Source organism: Heteronotia binoei, chromosome 7 (assembly GCF_032191835.1).
Source record: "Heteronotia binoei isolate CCM8104 ecotype False Entrance Well chromosome 7, APGP_CSIRO_Hbin_v1, whole genome shotgun sequence".
Taxonomy (NCBI): Eukaryota; Metazoa; Chordata; class Lepidosauria; order Squamata; family Gekkonidae; genus Heteronotia; species Heteronotia binoei.
In genome coordinates this window covers 128,655,387-128,675,154 of record NC_083229.1, presented here as the reverse complement: position 1 = coordinate 128,675,154, position 19,768 = coordinate 128,655,387, and the positions used below count along the sequence as shown (strand labels likewise).

Genomic DNA, 19,768 nt, shown 5'->3' with positions numbered 1-19,768 from the left:
GGAAATTCACAAACACCTCCCCCTAAATTCACAGGATCTTCATTGCTGTCTGATGACCATCTAGTCTCTGTTAAAAAAAACCTCCAAGGAAGGAGAGCCCACCACCTCCCAAGGAAGCCTGTTCCACTGAGGAACCGCTCTAACGGTCAGGAAGTTCTTTCTAATGTTGAGCCGGAAACTCGTTTGATTTAATTTCAACCCATTGGTTCTGGTCCTACCTTCCAGGGCCACAGAAAACAATTCCACGCCATCCTCTATATGACAGCCCTTCAAGTACCTGAAGATGGTGATCATATCACCTCTCAGCCTCCTCCTCTCCAGGCTAAACATGCCCAGCTCCTTCAACCTTTCTGCATAGGTCTCCAGACCCCTCACCATCTTCGTTGCCCTCCTCTGGGCCCATTCAGTTCAGATGAACTGATCTCTGTCAGCTGAAGATCAGCAGTAATCCCAGGAGATCCCCAGCCACCACCCGGAGGATGGCAACTTTCTCCATAGATAATCTATTTACACAAATTACGAAGATGTAACACTGATTCCTTTTTTTACATCGAATCTCTTTTCCAACAAGACTGTAGTAGTAGCATGGCAGCCCTGACTTCACACTTTAGACCTAATACTGCTAGAGTCAATATGGCAAAAAGATATTATCGACTTTATTACCTCCTTCTACTAATAGCAACGTTATCGCATGATGACCGATGGTGTGGGTTTGAGGCTATTTTTGTTAGCAGTAGGAGGATTTTTCTTTGCATGTACAAGCCAACATTTTTGCATTCTCTCAGAAGACACATCTACGAAATCGGTAGACCCGCATTCATTTACGACATGAAGCACCTACCAAATTCTAGCACAGAGACTTTCACTTAGCATTTAATTGAAAGTTCTTCCACCTCAATTGCATACAATTCAAACACAGCAGAAAATCAGCTTTCCCCTATTCATGAGTTCACAGAGACATGGTTAAAAGCCAGACCTTCAACCCAGATTTCTATGCAAAGAGCACAAAGGATAATTTAGCTTCTACCACCTTCTTTAAAACCCTGCCACATCAATGCTTTCAAGAAATCTTAAAGTGAATAAATGTTTGGCAGTATGTTCATCATGAAGAATCAGTCCAAAAACACAAGTAGGTCTATCAACTAGGAAATTACAAGATGCTTTATTTAGAAAAACCCATTGTGCTAAACAGTGAAGCCACTGACATTCATGTTCCACGTGCTCCAAGTATGAGCTTCAGTGTCTCACAATGGCCACTGGGGATGGGATGAACCTAAAAATTCTGGTTCGGTTTAGGGTGGCCACCGAATCCAAACCGAATTGAGCCTAAAGTGCTCTGAACCAAACTGGCTAGTTCGTATCCCTCTTTCTCCCGGCTGTGACTTGCCACAGAAAGGAAGGATCAGCCAGGAAGGTTTAAATGACTGACAGCCATTTAACTCATCCATTTCACCTCCCCGATTCAATGCTTTTACTCACCTCTTTAGTCACCATGGTTAGTAGATACACCATGGTTAATAGCAACCTATCCTCCATGAATGTATCTAATCCCCCCTTAAAGCTGTCTCTGCATGTGGCCATCACTACATTCTATGGGAGAAAATTCCACGTTTTATCACTCTTGATATATTGTAAGCCACCTTGAGTCTCGCAATGGAGAAAGGCAGCTAATAAATGTTTAAAATGAACAAATAAACAAGAAACAGTTTTATGGGCTATATCAACCAGCTGTCCGGACAACCAAAGCTGATTCTGCACTAACCTTGCTCCGTGCCATGCTTCCGTTTCTCTCCGGAGCAAGCAGGCGATTTTGCACCAGTTGCTTCATGCCGCCATTTTGTGCGGGGAAAACCCGCGATTTGCCGTGCCACAGTGTAAGCTTGGAAAAACCAGGTTTACTCTGTGGAGCAGCATATCACGGGTTTTCCCAGTGCAAAATGGCGGCACGAAGCAACTGGGGCGAAATTGGCAGCTTGCTCCGGAGAGAAACAGAAGCCTGGCACGGAGCAAGGTAGTGTGGAAGAAGTCACTACATTTAAATTATGGTTTAGATTCATGGAGGACAGGTCCATCAATGGTTATTAGCCACAGTGATTAAAGGGAAATGCCACATTAAAGGCCAGGAATACTAGAGCTGGGGAACTCCACTGGGTAAGGTCTTGGCCTCTACACCCAGTCTGTTGCCCTTCCAAGGCAGCTGTGGAACAGGAAGCTGAACTACATTGACCACCCAACAAATCCAGCACAGTTCTTATGATCAGCTGCACATACACTTCCCCTTTACTCACAGATATGGCTCGGGTAGACTTCAGACACGGAGGAGACCGTTGCTTGTCTGGTGAAGTGGTAAATCCTTGCCTGGCTTGCTCTTGAGCAGCTGCAAAAGAATTTGGAGAGAAGACATTTGAAAGACGTTTCTACTGAAAGATTAAGTGATTCACCAGTGCTTGGGTGACTCCAGCTCTCCTCCAAAGAAACTTGATGCAATTTCCTCATGTAGGCTACTAATGCTTAGGAGTAAGGGGATTTTTTTGTAGCAGGAACTCCTTTGCATATTAGGCCACACCTTCCCTGATGTAAGCCCTGTACAAAGAGCCCTGTAAGCTCTTGGAGAAACACACAGCAGAACAAACCCTTGGAGGATTGGCTATATCAGGGGGTGTGTGGCCTAATATGCAAAAGAGCTCCTGCTTACAAAAAAAAAGAAGCTCTGCTTAGGGGAGAGACCTAGGAAGGGAACTTGCAGTTACCAGCTCTGGGTTGGGAAATGTCTGGAGATTTTGAGGGTGGAGCCCAGGGAGGTAGGGTTTGGGGAGGGTCAGGATATCAGAACGGTCTAATGCAACAAAGTCCACCCTCTAAAGCAGCCATGGCAACTGATCTTGGTTGTGTGTTGATCAACTGTAATAGTAGAAGACCTCCAGGTGCATTTCTTGATAAATATTCCGCAGGGCTTGCAAAACCTTTCTCTTTCAGCTTGCTTTTAAGATAGAACCTGGCTAAAATGACTTGTAACCACCTAGCCATCTTATATACGATTGTAATCTATAGCACCTCAACTAATTTTAATCTCAAAATAGCTGTTTTATTTATTTATTTTAACCAACCTATGTAACTGAATTGTATTTAAATTTGCTTCTCTAGATTGTATTTTATTCAAATCATGGTATTCCATGTCTGTGAGCTGCCCTGAGCCCGCCTTTGGCGGGGGAGGGCGGGATACAAAAATAAATTTATCTTATCTTATCTTATATATTTATCGAAACGGGAAGTATAACCATCGAAATTCTGTTGAGAACTTACTTGATGCACATTTGGAGAATTTATATTCATACTGCTCTTGAGTGGTGTATATTCTTTGCACATTCCTTGGAAGTCCGGGATTGTATTGGAACCTGGTGGGTTTGGTTTATGTATTTTTTGACCATTGTACTTATTGGCAAGTGTGTGTGTTACAAGCACAGAGCAGGACAAACCCTTGGAACTATAAAGGCTCAGAGCTGGGAGAGTCTGCTCATCCACGATATAACTTTGCCTATTGGTCATTAGCCTATTGTAGTATCTGCCTGAAAAAGGCAGTCAGTCATTTCTGCCAAGGCACACTCATTAAAGCTACCCTATGACCTAAAAGACGATGGTGCAGGAACATGAGAATCTCTTAGACAAATGTGCGTATGATTTAACGGCATTGTTCTGCACTGTACTTGTTAGGGATACTACTAATAACTGCCACCCTCAATTTGTCTGGTTAAGTGCCTTTTTGCACGGTTTTTCGTAAAGGTGCCACTCAGAGCAGAATCAAGCCACGGAACCAAAGTGAGAATATTAGGGCTACATGGAGGACCCAGAAAGCAGTCGTTCGCTTAATTGGTGAGATGTCTGCTGTGGATGGTGAGCCCTTCTCTCTTATGGGAGAAGTAGCCTTTCACTGTCTGCAGTGGTGATGGACAAAGCCAGGGGTAGAATTCTAGCAGGAGGTCCTTTGCATATTAGGCCACACCCTCCTGATGTAGCCAATCCTCCAAGAGCTTCCCAAAAAAAAAGCCTTATAAACTCTCAGAGGATTGGCTACATCAGGGGTGTGCGGTCTAATATGCAAAGTAGCTCTTGCTAGAATTCCACCTCTGGTCCAAGTTCAGCTCTCCAGAGCGCAAGGCAGAACTGTGCATTTCATGGCTGGCCTCGGAAGCAGCCGGCAGAGCTGTCGGGGCACAGCCCAGTCCCCAGGAAGGGACAGTCCTGGAACCAGGCTACAAAGGGGTTCTGCTTCATGTGCAGGGTAGGGTTGCCAATCCCCAGGTGGGGGCAGGGGATCCCCTGGTTTGGAGACCCTCGCCCCGCTTCAGGGTCGTTAGAAAGCAGGGGGAGGGGAGGGAAATGTCTGCTGGGAACTCCATTATTCCCTATGGAAATTTATTCCCATAGAAAATCATTGAGAATTGATTGGCGGGTATCTGGGGCTCTGGGAGGGGGGGTGTTTTTTGCAGTAGAGGCACCAAATTTTCAGTACAGCATTTAGTGCCTCTCCCTAAAATATCCCCCAAGTTTCAAAACGATTGGACCAGGGGGTCCAATTCTATGAGCCCCCAAAGAAGGTGCCCCTATCCTTAATTATTTCCTATGGAAGGAAGGCATTGAAAAGGTGTGCCGTCCCTTTAAATGTGATGGCCAGAACTCCCTTTGGAGTTCAATTATGTGTATCGCAGCCTTGATCTTGGCTCCACCCCCAATGTCTCCTGGCTCCACCCCCAAAGTCCCCAGATAGTTCTTGAATTGGACTTGGCAACCCTAGTGCAGGGAATGGATGCAGACCGCATGGTACAATAAAGGGGGATATAAGCTGGCCTGTATCTGTGACCCCTGGATAAAAGGCAGCATTGCCTTCCGGAATGCAGAGCTCATGCAGTGGAAGCATGAGATCTGCAAAGAAATGCGGAGGCTACAGGCCAACAGGGACGGATTAACAAATAGGCCAAGTAGGGTTGCCAATCCCCAGGTGGGGGCAGGGGATCCCCTGGTTTGGAGGCCCTCCCCTCGCTTCAGGGTTGTCAGAAAGTGGGGGGAGGGGAGGGAAATGTCTGCTGGGAACTCTGTTATTCCCTTTGGAGATTTATTCCCATAGAAAATCATGGAGAATTGATCCGCGGGTATCTGAGGCCCCCAAGTTTCAAAAAGATTGGACTGGGGATCGAATTTGATGAGCCCCAAAAGAAGGTGCCCCTATCCTTCATTATTTCCTATGGAAGGAAGGCATTGAGAAAGTGTGCCGTCCCTTTAAATGTGATGGCCAGAACTCCCTTTGGGGTTCAATTATGCTTGTCACAGCCTTGATCTTGGCTCCGCCCCAAAGTCCCCTGGCTCCACCCCCAAAGTCCCCAGATATTTCTTGAATTGGACTTGGCAACCCTAAGGCCAAGTAGGCGCTGGCCTGTGGGCAAGCCTGCCTTTTGGGGCCCCAGGCCTGTTTGCCCCTCTCTGCACCTCACCCCCGCAGCTTCGTCAAAGGGGCTTTTGAGAAGGCACCTGCAGGAGATATTAGGAGATCATTTGCAAGGGAGGCCCCTGAGATTTCAATTGCCTAGGGGCCTCCACAGGGTTTAATCAGGCACTGCAGGCCAACAGATGTGGCCCAAGGGAACAGCGGGTGGAAGAGGCTGGGGAGGAAGAGCTTCAGCACCTCTGCCTCAAAGACCCCAACCAGGAAGAAGACCCACTACTAGTTGTCAGTGGCGAACTGGAAGGTCAGCAGTGGTGGGGATGCCAGGTGTGCAGTGGTGGAAGATTTGGCACAGGTGATGATGGGGGGATCCCCTGAGCCTGCTGATGCCATTCCCCTGGAGTACTGGTTGCACAGGGCTGTCACCTGGCCTGACCTTTCTTGCATGGCCATAAGTCTCCTCTCCAGTCCTCCTACCAGCATCCAAACACATTCTCAGCCCCTACTGCTTGGCATGAGCAGAGAAATAGGTTAACACTTAGCCAGCCAGCCAGTCAGTCCATTTATTATTACAGTCCTTGACCAGAACATGTAAGTCATTTAGAACAACCTTATAAGTACCTTATAAAAAGTCCCATCAGGGGTGGTCAACGGTAGCTCTCCAGATGTTTTTGCCTACAACTCCCATCAGTCCCAGCCATTGGCCATGCTGGCTGGGGCTGATGGGAGTTGTAGGCAAAAAACATCTGGAGAGCTACCGTTGGCCACCACTGGTCTACATATTTAAGATTTGACCTTGAGGGTTATAACAGTAAAAAAAAGAATATAAAAGATTATTATTTAAACCTTTTTAAAAGTCACCTTAAAAATTGTTAAAAGATTTACAGTTTGGCCTATTTGTCTCATTTTTTGCATTCTTTATAAACCTGGGAACAGAACCTAGCCACCTGTCTTGTTGTTAACACTCAAATCCCAGCAGGAGAGAGCAGAAGGGTATAACATGTGGTTCCTCAGCCAAGGCACCCAGCAACTAAGCCCTTCTGCTTGGCATAAGCAGGGAGATGGGGTAGCTCAGAACTGAGAATCCACCTAATACCCACACCCCAGAAGGGGAGAAGTGTTCACAATCATGAATGTGATCCGCTTTTAACAAGTCCCCTGCTGCTGTAACTGCCAATAGCCTGCAGAAGAAAGGCTGCAGAACTGAGCTGGGGATATATGTAGCATATAGATCCCAAATAGCAGAATGAGAACTCTGTTATTTGCAGCCAGCACTGTCTGTTCAGCTTTGGAGGGCCCCTATTGGTGTTTCTAAGGCTGGAGAATTCTGTCCCCCCCCCCCCCGCACTGTTGCTTTGAAGTTTGTTAAACATTTTAATTGAGTGGAGATAGTCTGCCTGGAAATGGATCCATTTGTGAGCTGCCATGAACAGTCAAAAACAACCTGAAAGTGCATGGAAAGTTTGTGCCAGTCACCCAGAGGTGAACTTCACTTGGCGAACCATGCAGAATTTGTTGCGAACGTTAGGTTGCATTAAATACTGGGTTCGATGGATAGATGTTCAAAACAGGAACATGCTTTATTGATAACTCTGGAACAAGACAAAATGGTGGGGCCGTGACCCCGCTTGTATGCATGCTAAAGAGCCTCCCCCCAGATCCCCATACCAAATCCCAACAGTTAAGCTTCACGCCAAACCCGCTCATTGGTCCAGGTCTCTATTGTATCAGAGTCTCTAGAGTCCCTCTGCTGCCGGACACGTGATCACTTCCTGCCAAACAGAGACTCAGTACATAACAGTTTGTGAATTGGTTCATCATGCCCATCCCTACTAACAAGTGATTAGAGCGCTGGATTAGAATCTTCGAAACCTGGTTTCAAATAGCAAATTACAGCTCATCTCCGGTCTACAGAAATCAGTTCCCCTGGAGAAAATGGCTACTTTGAAGGGTGGACTCTGTGGCATTGTGCCATGCTGAGGCCTCCCCCCTCCCCATGCCCCTCCCTCTCCCAGATCCACCCCCAAGGTCTCCAGGTATTTTCCAAAACAGCTCTGGCAACCCTAATTCTGCTTGTTTTATATTTGAGAATCTCCCAGTTGCCGTAATGAAAGAGTGGACTTTTGTATACACAGACAGTGGTCCCTCATTTAATTTTAACCAGATATGTACATGTGTCTGCCTTTAACCTGCACAGAGGATGTTCCAAATGTTGCTGAATCATGCGCTCATAGTCCATTTAGGTAGCAGTACATCCCTGCAATTAGTATAGGGAGACCCAGTCCTCTTTGCATTTATGTAACAACAGTAAAATGGAAGCTACTTTTCCATGAGTGAATTCCGCACTGTTTAGACCATATAAAGATCAAGGTAGTCCCCTGTGCAAGCACCAGTCATTTCCAACTCTGGGGTGACGTCACATTACAACATTTTCCCGGCAGACTTTTTTGACTGGGCGTTTTGCCATTGCCCTCCCCAGTCATCTACACTTTCCCCCCAGCAAGCTGGGTATTCATTTTACTGACCTCAGAAAGATGGAAGGCTGAGTCAACCTTGAGTCGGCTACCTGAACCAGCTTTCGCTGGGATCGCACTCAGGTCATGAGCAGAGTTTTGGACTGCAGCTTTACCCCTCTGCATCACGGGGCCATATGGAATGGTCTAAAAACAGAGTCTTCCTTTCTAGTCACTGACCCAAACCCAATTCCAGCCAAGTGACAACAATTTGGTGGAATAGACTGAGTTTTCTAGCTCCAACCCTGTAGAATTGGGGCTGCTTTAATAACCTGATATTTTGATGTCTCACTGCCAAGAGTTTACGCCATGTGATCAGCTTCTCTTTTTATTCATTCTGTCTTTCTGATTCTCCCAGCTTGCCACAAATCATAGCTGTATTTCTCTGATTCATTTAATATCACTTTAGAGCTGTTTCTAGGCTTAGATAAGAATTCTATAACCGGACCAAAACTTCAAATCGTGGTTGTGTACAGTTTCTATTAACCTTCAGGGATGACCTCCTTTACCTATAAGCCCACCATTTATTTTGTGCAGATTTACCTGTCATTTTTGACTCACTTCTTTTGTACTGTTTTATCTAATGCATCATCGTTACTTTTTGCTTTAGTATTCTATACGCAGCAGTGTGCTTCCAACATTACCCAAGTCCATGGGACTACTTTGGACCAAGCAGTTTGTGAATTATTGTATTTCTGGTGAAAAGGGGCTCTAAAAGCACAGGCAGAAAAGACGCAATTGTTATAAATTGTTTAAATATAGCTCCATCTTGCCTGATCTTAGAAACTAAGCAGGGTCCATACTTGGATGGGAGAACACCAAGGAAAACTCTGCAGAAGAAGGCAATGGCAAATCACCTCTGCTTCTCATTGGGCTTGAAAGCTGCTTGCTACAGTCACTATGAAGTAAGATGCAACTTGATGGCTCTTACCGAGATACAGAAGAATATTTATGTCCTTAATTTTTTTTTACTTTATTTATTTAATTGTATTACATTTGTATCCCACCCTCCCCAGGCAGGCTCAGGGTGGATGAGTTAATTAATTTTGATAAATTATTTGATTAAGCACATTTCTGTTCCAACTGCCATCCAAAGTGGTTTCTCAAAGAGGCTTACCGAAATTCTAAAATATTACACAAACTGAAATATTATCTAAAGAAAAACTCAGAACATATGGCTACAGAAAAAACCATGTAGTAAGCAATCTAAAGCAGGGGACCCCAACCCCCGGGTCGTGGAGCAGTTTTGGTCCACAACCTGTTTGCAACAGGGCTGCACAGGGCCTCACCACCCTGGCCCCCTGTAGCACCTTCTCCTCCCCCCGTTCTTCACAATGTTAAGGCCTGGGAGCAATTTTAAGGCCTGTTAGCAACAGGCCTGCGCAGGGCCTCACCACCCTGGCCCCCTGTAGTACCTTCTCCTCCCTCCGTTCTTCACAATTTTAAGGCCTGGGAAGGGGCAGTGAAGTGCTCCATTGATGGGCTTTTTAAAGGCTGCCCTCCCACCGATTAGCTGATCAGCGGGAAAAAACACACTGAAGGCTGGGCTCCTGTGCCCCTCTAGTGTGCTCACGATCAGTGCTGGGGGCAGCAGCAGCAAGCGACCTTTTGGAAAAGCAGCTCCACCCTTGTCTCCTCCCCACTTCTTTCCTTGGTGTGGGAAGGAAGTGCAGAGAAGGCAAGGGCGGAGCCAATTTTTGAACGGGTTGCTTGCTGCTGCTGCCCCGTGCTGATCGTGAGCACGCCAGAGGGGCATAGGAGCCCAGCCTTTGGCACAGTTTTTCCCACGGATCCCGCCTTTAAAGAGCCCAGGAGGTGCTTCACTGCCCCTTCCTTGGCCTTAAAATTGTGAAGAACAGAGGCAAACACGGGGCAGGGGGGGCAAATTTGGTGCCCCCACCCTGCCAGCCCTGGGGCTGCAGTGAGTGGGCTGGCCCTGGAGTCGGTCCCTGGTGCCAAAAAGGTTGGGGGCTACTGATCTAAAATATCAACTATTTTTTTTGTGTGAAAAGCCCTTTAAATGGAACTATGTTATGATTTCACTGGAAGATGTGTAATGAGGGACAAGGTGGAATTCCCTAGGGAGGGAGTTCCATAATCTTGACCCTGGATTACAGTGCTTCCCAAACTTTTTGAGACAGCGGACACCTTTGGAATTCTGACACAGTGTGGTGAGCACAGCAACAAAATGACTGTCACAGAATGCTGTCTGAGATGTAGCCAGCAACAAAATGGCTGCCACATCTTACCTTCAGCAACACAATGAAGATTCTCGTGTTGTGGTGGAAGGCCTCAGGAGACACAGAGGCAAGGCCTCAGAATTTGGAAGGGAAGCTGGGAATCCTTACTCTCCCTGTGGGCAGTTCTGGCAAAACGTCAGGTCGTGGAGGTGGGTTACCAGAGAGAGAGAGAAGAGGAGGAGGAGAAGAAGATATTGGATTTATATCCCACCCTATACTCTGAATCTCAAAGTGGTCACAATCTCCTTTACCTCCCCCCCCACACACAACAGACATCCTGTCAGGTGAGTGGGGCTGACAGACCTCTTGCAGCAGCTGCCCTTTCAAGGACAACTCCCACAAGAGCTAAGGCTGACTCAAGGCCATTCCAGCAGGTGCAAGTAGAGGAGTGGGGAATCAAACCCGGTTCTCACAAATAAGAGTCTGCACACTTAACCACTACACCAGACTGGCACCACACTTAACCACTACATCGAACTGAGAGGGGGGAGGGAGGGGTCTCTTCAGGTGGTAGAATAACCCAGGTGGGCAGAGCAGGCCTGTTCCACCGCAGTCTTCCTTGGCACATGGCTCATTAGAAAAATCAGATGGGTTCAAAAGAAAGCCAGATTTGTGTCTCTTTTTGTTCTCTTCCCCCGCCCCCCTTGTTTGATGCTGGGGTCATTCTGCAAAATTGGAGCATTGATTTCAAATACCGGCCGATGAAAGGGAGTTAGAAATTTGATTTAATATGAAAACTTCTACATAATGCATTAAATGGAGGGAACATGCTTTCAAGTGGCCTCACGCTGCTTTGCCAGAACTTGAAGAATAGCTTTAAGAAAAAGGTTCTTGGAATCAAAAGAAAAGGGAGAGAGCGGAAGGACAGATGTTGATGATGATCTCTATGAGAACAGCAGCCTTTTCTATGCAATAGAACCAGGTACAGGCAATGAGCATGGCCATCCAGGGAAAAGAGGAATCCCACCAGTTAGCTTGATCCCTGCCTACGTATAGTCATCCTAATACAGAACTTACATGCAGACAGGGTGCTTTTTTTGTAGCAAGAAGACCTTTGCATATTAGGCCACACACACACACACCCCGCATATAGCCAATCCTCCAAGAGTTTCCAGTAGGCCCTGGAATAAGAGCCCTGTAAGTTCCTGAAGGACTGGCTACATCAGGGAGGTGTGGCCTAATATGCATAGGAACTCCCAGGGCCAGAGCATTGGAGTCGGCAAGGTCGACTCCACCTTGCGGAAGATGGGTGCCCCCTTTCCAGCCCTTATACTCTTCCCAGCTCCCTCTGAAGTGGGAGAGGGCTGGGCACGGGGCAGGTGAGCTGCGTGTTCTTTCTTTAAGAATGCACGGCTTGGCCCACCCCTTGCCCAGCCCTCTCCCGCTTCAGACAGAGCCAGAAAAAGGCCGCCTGTTTGTTTTCCATTGGTTTCAAAAGTTGTGTGTATAGTAAAATGGAATGAACTGGAACCTGGCTATGGAATGGAGGAAAACTCCACCCCCCCACCCCCCTAGGCTGCTCTCCTTTCTTTTTCCGGTTGGTCTGAAGAAGTTGGTTGAAATACAGCAGATGGTGAGTAAATACAGCAACTCCTGTGAGTAAACTGCCCCAGTGAAATCACAAAAGTGTGTGCTTGCAAACTGTTTATTTTGGATGCTTGTGTGTGTGTGTGTTCACTTTCATTTAGTCAAAGTGAAGCTGCTGGGAGATGAGGAAACAAAGACGATATTCAGAGGGACTGCACTGCTGCATTCTATTTATTTATTTTAGGGAATGGGAAAGTCTCCTGACTCCACCCCCAAAGTTTCCAGGCTCCCTGCCAAAGTCCCCAGATATTGTCTAAGTTTGACCTGGCAACCCTATTCCTGGTGCCCAATGGGGTTTTAGAAAATGGGTGGGGTCTGGTGGTGCTTTTGCCCTGCAAGGCTTCTGATTGGCTGTGCTGATTTTTGCTTTAGCAAAAATTGCCACCACAGCACAAGGATCTTTGTGATTGATGACTGAAAATAAGATATGATTGAAAATTGAAAATAAGATGATGGTTGAAAATAAGATATGGGTGGCAGCCATTTTGTGGCTGGCTCTACCTCCTACAACAAGCCATTTAGGCAGCCATTTCGTGGCTCTACTCACCTTGCTATGTCAAAATTCCAAAGACTCAAAAATGTTGGTGGCCCATGTCATAGAATATCATTGGCTGTGAATCAGATGCTATTTGTGATGGTAAAAATGTGGATTTATAGAAGGAGGCACTACCTTCAACTGGCATGAGATCTAACTGCATTCAGTCTAGCAAGTAACTGACTTACAGTCCCTTCCATGGAGTTTTTGCCGAAATACCAGAGCGTCACCTGGAAGTCACTGGTGTGATGACATTACTTTTTGTGGTATGCTGGCAATGTGGCTTAGGCCTTCCTCGTTCTACAGGTAAGTCCCCCATCGGCCAGCTGATTAGTGGCTGAGAGTAGGGCCTGATGGTGTTGAACCACTGGCAAAAGTAGGGAGGGAGTCTGTTTGTCCCATGTGATGTAGTAGTTAGTAGTTAGTTTGTTGAACTAGGGTTTGGAAGATTCTCTACCCTGGAAAGCTTTCTAGATCGGGGTGTTAAACGTGCAGATCAAGGGCTGGATCAGGTCTCTGGAGGGCTCCTATCAGGCTCGCGAGCAACTCACTGTTATCTGCTTCCTGCTCTCTTTCTTGCTTCCTTCTGCATCACAGTTTGCTTTGCCAGGCTTGCTCAACTGCACAGGAGCTACAGAGCAAAGCCTCTATTTTCTCCACTGGCTGACCAGTGCATGAAGCCGTTTATGTACAAAAGCTCACAATGCCCAGTCATTTCATATTTTCCCCTGGGTTTTAGGCTCAAAGCATTGGCCATGAGATTTCTGTAATGAATGCCAATAAATCCAAAGTAGGTTGGCAATCTACACGCACGCACAAACTGTTTTTGTGTCCTTTACAAAGTTTATATCACTGCTACCTGGCATTGCATTTTATGACACACATGGCCCAGCTCGACAAGGTCTCGTTTATGTCTCCTCCGGTTCTCATAATGAATGAGTCCAATGCTCCTGTTCTAGATGACCTGAGCCCAACCTCAAAGGGAGGAAGACTACTACTGCAGATTTATGCCTCGCCCTTTTCTCTGAATCAGAGACTCAGGGCGGTTTACAATCTCCTATATATCCCCCCCCCCCACAACAGACACCCTGTGAGGTGGGTGGGGCTGAAAGAACTCTCACAGAAGCTGCCCTTTCAAGGACAACTCCTACAAGAGTAGTGGCTGACCCAAGGCCATTCCAGCAGCTGCAAGTGGAAGAGTGGGGAATCAAACCTGGTTCTCCCAGATAAGAGTCCACACACTTAACCACTACACCAAACTGGCTTTCCTGCAGGTTGTGAAAACAAGATGGAGGAGAGGAGAATGATGTGCATCTCCACTGGGCGCATGGATTGGAGCATAAATACATACACAACCTTAAGATGGTGGACTGCAAGTTGTGTGGGCCTGTGTTTAAAGCTTCCCTCATTTCTACCCATATCAACGTGCTAAAGACTGAAATCACATGACAAATATCCAGAAAGCTATTGAAATTAAATTGCGGAGAATTGGGGGTGGCAAAGCAGTTATGGAAGAGAAAGTGTTCCTTGGTGTGTTGTGTTTTTTTTTGGGGGGGGGGTAGGAAGAGGAATATGATGAATACTCCAAAATGTCTTTTCATCCTAGGGTTGCCAATCCCCAGGTGGGGACAGGGGATCCCCCGGTTTGGAGGCCCTCCCCCCGCTTCAGGGTTGTCAGAAAGCGGGGGGAGGGGAGGGAAATGTCTGCTGGGAACTCTATTATTCCCTATGGAGATTTATTCCCATAGAAAATCATGGAGAATTGACCTGCGGGTATCTGGGGTTCTAGGGGGGCTGTTTTTGGGGGTAGAGGCACCAGATTTTCAGTATAGCATCTAGTGCCTCTCCCCAAAATACCCCCCAAGTTTCAAAAAGATTGGACCAGGGGGTCCAATTCTGTGAGCCACAAAAGAAGGTGCCCCTATCCTTCAGTATTTCTTATGGAAGGAAGGCATTGAAAAAGTGTGCCGTCCCTTTAAATGTGATGGCTAGACCTCCCTTTGGAGTTCAATTATGCTTGTCACAGCCTTGATCTTGGCTCCACCCCTAATGTCTCCTGGCTCCACCCCCAAAGTCTCCTGGCTCCACCCCCAAAGTCCCCAGATGTTTCTTGAATTGGACTTGGCAACCCTATTTCATCCTGACTGTGCTTAGTCATTACCTAACATCTTTTCATTATTCTCTCCCACCACCACCCCGCCCCGCATTCTCAGACTTGTTCTTCTCTCTTCTTTTACAGATTTACTAGACTAAAATAACTCATAATTGCAGCAAAGGAAGTGCACGTCAAGATTTAAAAGGGGGGAAAAATGAAATAAACCACTCGCAGCCCAAAACTCATTTTATGGCTTGTTTGTTGCACATATCATCTCCCAAACAAGAATTGCCTGACTCTCTAATTTGTCTTTCCTAGGAAACAGAAAATGCTAAAAGGGGGAGAAAGAATATTTTAAAAGGTTTGCTGAAATGGTGTTCACCGGGACACACAATTATTGCTTACATAGGTGTCTGGTGTCCTCTGCACTCTAGCAGCCCATGGAACACTTTCCATGTTGATTTGTCTGTCAGTGAATACCTTGCACATTGCAAAGGATTCTGGGAAATGAGCTCCCATGGCTCAGGCCAAACATTTTGGCTGAAACCAGACGGGCATTCTGGGGCGGCTGGGAGGCGTCCCGAATTGGACAACTCAAAAAGAGCCATCCCGGAGCCTCCACACACTCACCCGCATGCTGCCCGCATCCCGTCCGTGAGGCGGCTGGGTGCCTCCACACAGGAAGGTGACCCAGGAGCTGGATTCCTTTTCTTTCCTGATTGGTTTCCAAAAAAAACCCCAAACGAGAACAGCTTTTGGTGGCTTGGCAGTTCCGCACCGCCAAGTTGCTGCACTTACGCCCTTCCCCGTCCACACGGCCCAGAGGCAACTGGTGGATGGCTCAAAAATTTGCTACCACTTTGGAAGTGGTAGCTTTTTGAGCCGGGTGGAGCAGCCTAGAGGACAGGGTGAGGACAGGATAAAGACAGCTGGCAGATGTTGCCGTCTGCAGGGATGTCTTGGGCCAACTTCAGAGGCGTCTCTGAGTCGACCCAAAGTGCCGGTCTGTTATCAGCCTTTGTGTCCCTCTGTTGTGTTACGTGACCACATGTCTGAACACATGAAGCTAGGGTTCAAGGCCTTTATACTGGCTGGTTGATTCAGTTCATATTCTGCAAGCAAAGATCCATGTTTTACAGGGTATTTTATTGTTTTGTGGATTTTATGATGCAAGCCATCCTGAGCCCACTTCTGGGATAGGGTGGGGTAGATGATGATGATGTCATCATACCAGACTGATACCAAAAATTCCCTGTGCAAGTGAAAAAACAATGGAACAGCCATAGCCCACATTTTAATTCCTCTTTGGCTTGGTTTGCTTTGTGTGCTTCTGTTTTCAGTAAGGTTGCCAAGCTTCAGGAAGCATCTGGAGTTCTCCTGCTATTACAGTTGATCTCCAGACAATCAAGGTATCTTTCCCTGTAGAAAATGACTGTTTTGGAGGCTGGACTCTATGGAATTACACCCTTAGGAGGTCCCTTTCCTCCATAAACCCAAGCACCAACAAGAGCTGACAACTGAGGGCTGTCATCTTGAGGAGGGTACAGAATTGTTTTCTGTGGCCCCAGAAGGTAGGACCAGAACCAAGGGGTTGAAATTAAATCAAAAGAGTTAATTCTGTTCTACAGAGAAAAAGTGAATGTAAAATACTGCATTTACTCTTGATTGTTTTGTTAATTGCAATTTTGAACACATACTACAACCTGCATAGCAATACTTGTAATGCTTGCTAATACACACACAAACACACACACACACACATATATATATTTGGAAAAGTGTGAAGGAAACAAAAAAAAATCAAGAGTTTCTGGCTCAACATTAGGAAGAACTTCCTGACCGTTAGAGCGGTTCCTCAGTAGAACAGGCTTCCTCAGGAGGTGGTGGGCTCTCCTTCCTTGGAGCTTTTAAACAGAGGCTAGATGGCCATCTGACAACAATGAGGATCCTGTGAATTTAGGGGGAGGTGTTTGTGAGTTTCCTGCACTGAGCAGGGGGTTGGACTCGATGACCCTTAGAAAGTGGTAGCTTTGGAAGGTTAAAATGGATAAAAGGAAGTACTTCACCCAAAGGGTGATTAACTTGTAGAATTCACTGCCACAGGAGGTGGTGGCAGCTACAAGCATAGCCAGCTTTAAGAGGGGATTGGATAAAAATATGGAGCAGAGGTCCATCAGTGGCTATTAGCCACAGTGTGTGTGTATATATTGGCCACTGTGTGACACAGAGTGTTGGACTGGATGGGCCATTGGCCTGATCAAACATGGCTTCTCTTGTGTTCTTATGTGACACAGAGTGTTGGACTGGATGGGCCATTGGCCTGATCCAACATGGCTTCTCTTATGTTCTTATGTGACACAGAGTGTTGGACTGGATGGGCCATTGGCCTGTTCCAACATGGCTTCTCTTATGTTCTTATGTGACACAGAGTGTTGGACTGGATGGGCCACTGGCCTGATCCAACATGGCTTCTCTTATGTTCTTATGTGACACAGGGTGTTGGACTGGATGGGCCACTGGCCTGATCCAACAGGGCTTCTCTTATGTTCTTATGTGACACAGAGTGTTGGACTGGATGGGCCACTGGCCTGATCCAACAAGGCTTCTCTTATGTTCTTACCCTGGAGGTACCTTATAGCTCTATGATTCTAGGTTTCTAACCCTGGTTGATAGGTCCTCCCTGGCCACTGGCAAGGGATGGCGGGGTAGAGGTGCCAGCTCTGCATTGGAGAAAACCTGGAGATTTGGGGATGGAGTCTGAGGAGGGCAGGGTTTGGGGAGGGCAGGGCCCTCAGTCGGGTATAATGCCAGTGTCCACCCTTCAAAAAGCCATCTTGGTTGTCTGGAGATCAATATCAAGAGCGGGAGTCCTCCAGGATGGTGCCACATTGAGGTTGGCAACACTAGCTCAACCATCAAAATCTCCAGGCTCCTCCCAACCCAGAGCTGACAATCCAAGTTATGAGGTACATGTAATTTTTTTTTTTTTTTTGCAAATCTGCCATCTTCAGACTTTTCTGAACGAACAGGTTGAATTGGAGTTCACATCCCCAGGGCCAGCCCTGCTGCTAGGTAAACTAGGTGATTGCCTAGGGTGCTGGCCTTCTGAGGGCACCGAATTGGGCACACCCCTCCCCCGCTGTGACTGGATGATGTTATCAGTGGAGGGGGAGGCACCAGAATTTAGCCTTGCCTAGGGTTCCAAATAGTTTAGGGCCAGCATTGCATATACAACACATTTTAACATTCGGGGTGGGGTGGGGTGAGGAATCAATAAATAATGTTGAGAGGACACTTTAAATACTCTGTTTTGAGGGAGTAACAACAACAACAACAAACTCCATTCTCATATTGTGTTGTAATTCAGGTGCTTTGTGGTGCCACTGTAAGCAAATTTACACCCTTCTTTCTAGTTTCAACAGATTCAGAAGGATGCAGCTCTGTTTAGTATTACACTGTTAGACATAATTCTATGTTAGGGTTGCCAAAGCCCATGTCGAAGTGATACTTTCTGGATTCAAGCTTTTTGTTTGTTTGTTTGTTTTAAAGGTAAAGGTGCAAGCACCAGTCATTTCTGACTCTGGGGTGATGTCGCTTTCACAACGTTTTCATGGCAGACTTTTTATGGGGTGCTTTGCCATTGCCTTCCCCGGTCATCTACACTACCCCCCCCCCAGCAAGCTGGGGACTCATTTTACCGACCTCGGAAGAATGGAAGGCTGAGGCCGTTTTCCCACTGAGCTTACCTCTGAGCGATGTCCCTCTTCACCGAGCAGCGTCTGCGCGGATTTCCCACCAACTGCTCCGAGGCTGCTCCAAGGAACCAGGAAGTGCCGCGGCTTTTGCGTCGCAGATGTAAACCGCTAAAAACCAGTTTACATCTGTGACGCAAAAGGTCGGGAACTTCCTGGTTCCTCGGAGCAGCCTCGGAGCAGTTGGTGGGAAATCCGCGCAGACGCTGCTCGGTGAAGAGGGACGTCGCTCCGAGGTAAGCTCAGTGGGAAAACGACCTGAGTCAACCTGAGCCGGCTACCTGAACCCAGCTTCCGCCGGGATCGAACTCAGGTCGTGAGCAGAGAGTTCAGACTGCAGTACTGCAGCTTTACCACTCTGCGCCATGGGGCTCTTTTTTTTACCCGACGTGTAAGATTGTTTGTGGAGAGCTGGAAAAAGCTAGAGCGAAACAAGGGCACCGGTACGACCTTGTAGCTGTATTGAACTGCTAGCTGCTTTCTTTGAAGACTTCTGGACAAAGTGGATTTAGTTTATGATTTCACCAGGATCATCACCAAGGAAGATCAACACAGTAGTGCTAACAGAAACATTGGGGCTGGCGTCCCGTGAACACATCTTTTGCACTATTAAAGAGACAGAGTAACTGTGTTGTTCACTAATTAGTATAAAATATTCCTTTGATATATTTCTCTTAATTTGCTTTCTTTGTTTGATTTTTTTGAGGCTGGTAATCACAGCAGCACGTTGCTTTGTTTCCCTTGCGTATTTGTGCTGTGCTTCTCTATTTTGGGTTACACAGTGCCCAACGGATCCCCCGGTTTGGAGGCCCTCCCCCCACTTTAGGGTCATCAGAAAGCAAGGGGGAAAGCACATAGACACTGGGCACTCTATTATTTCCTATTGAGAACTATTCCCATAGGGAATAATGGAGAATTGATCCACAGGTTTCTGGGGTGTGTGTGTGTTTTGAGATAGAGGCACCAAATTTACAGCATAGCATCTGATGCCACTCCTCAAAACACGCTCCAAGTTTCAAAAGGATTGGACTACGGGGTCCAATTCTATGAACCTCAAAATAAGGTGCCCCTATCTTTCATTATTTCTAATGGAGGGAAGGCATTTAAAAGGTGTGCTGTCCCTTTAAATGTGATGGCCAGAACTCCCTTTGGAGTTCAATTATGCTTGTTCCCATCTTGCTCCTGGATCCACCCCCCATTGTATCCTGGCTCCACCCCAAAGTCCCCAGATATTTCTTGGACTGGATTTTGCAACTCTGTTATATGGACAAAGCACAAGTACATTAACCATTGTGAATGAGCCAGTTCAGCTCTCTACACACAGACAGACACAGAGATAGAGTGGGTAGCTTTATTTCATTCACGTGCTGGGACTCTTAGCACGGCTTGACATTTTGTAGAATCCTCCTTTTATCAAGAGACTCTTTATTTCTCAGGGAGAACAATTTGATTCGGATGCCCTTGGGCTATACGTAGATATATGGGCAATAGTGTTCTCGATGGGCCACATTGTCAAACTGTATTGTGCTCGCATTTTTTGGTCCACAGATCTCATCATGTGGTCTTTCGTTTCCTTTAAACTGAAATTTGGATTTTACAGCTTGTTAAT

The 19,768-nt window shown here is 46.7% G+C and overlaps 1 protein-coding gene across 1 annotated transcript in view; it reads right to left on the bottom strand.

The window, feature by feature from the left end:
* Positions 1–19,768, bottom strand: part of CDH12 (cadherin 12) — a 1,126,549-nt gene that overhangs the window by 1,059,071 nt on the left and 47,710 nt on the right. The window contains exon 2 of the mRNA XM_060244300.1: positions 2,289–2,377. The gene's annotated coding sequence lies outside the window, so the exon portion shown is untranslated. The remainder of the gene's footprint in view (positions 1–2,288; positions 2,378–19,768) is intronic.